Source organism: Austrofundulus limnaeus, unplaced genomic scaffold (genome assembly GCF_001266775.1).
Source record: "Austrofundulus limnaeus strain Quisiro unplaced genomic scaffold, Austrofundulus_limnaeus-1.0 Scaffold5829, whole genome shotgun sequence".
NCBI classification, from domain to species: domain Eukaryota; kingdom Metazoa; phylum Chordata; class Actinopteri; order Cyprinodontiformes; family Rivulidae; genus Austrofundulus; species Austrofundulus limnaeus.
In genome coordinates this window covers 93-759 of record NW_013958231.1, presented here as the reverse complement: position 1 = coordinate 759, position 667 = coordinate 93, and the positions used below count along the sequence as shown (strand labels likewise).

General features: G+C 48.7%; 1 long non-coding RNA gene across 1 annotated transcript; it reads left to right on the top strand.

The window, feature by feature from the left end:
- Positions 1-31: 31 nt before the first annotated feature.
- LOC106512342 (uncharacterized) lies at positions 32-232 on the top strand. Its single transcript, XR_001309653.1, has 3 exons — positions 32-48; positions 100-162; positions 193-232. It is a non-coding gene; the product is annotated as an uncharacterized LOC106512342 (long non-coding RNA).
- The last annotated feature ends 435 nt before the right edge of the window (positions 233-667 follow it).

The following is a 667-nucleotide window of genomic DNA, read 5'->3' as shown; positions in this document are numbered from 1 at the left end:
CTGGTCCTGCTGGTCCCATAGTTGCAGGTTCTGGTCCTGTTAATGCAGGTACTGGTCCTGTTAATGCAGGTACTGGTCCTGCTGGTCCCATTGTTGCAGGTACTGGTCCTGTTAATGCAGGTACTGGTCCTGTTAATGCAGGTACTGGTCCTGTTAATGTAGGTACTGGTCCTGTTGATCCTGTTAATGTAGGTACTGGTCCTGTTAATGCAGGTACTGGTCCTGCTGGTCCCATAGTTGCAGGTACTGGTCCTGTTAATGCAGGTACTGGTCCTGTTAATGCAGGTACTGGTCCTGTTGGTCCTGGTAATGTAGGTACTGGTCCTGTTAATGTAGGTACTGGTCCTGTTAATGCAGGTACTGGTCCTGCTGGTCCTGGTAATGTAGGTACTGGTCCTGTTGGTCCTGGTAATGTAGGTACTGGTCCTGTTAATGTAGGTACTGGTCCTGTTAATGCAGGTACTGGTCCTGTTAATGCAGGTACTGGTCCTGCTGGTCCCATTGTTGCAGGTACTGGTCCTGTTAATGTAGGTACTGGTCCTGTTGATGTAGGTACTGGTCCTGTTAATGCAGGTACTGGTCCTGTTAATGCAGGTACTGGTCCTGCTGGTCCCATTGTTAATGTAGGTACTGGTCCTGTTAATGTAGGTACTGGTACTGTTGATGT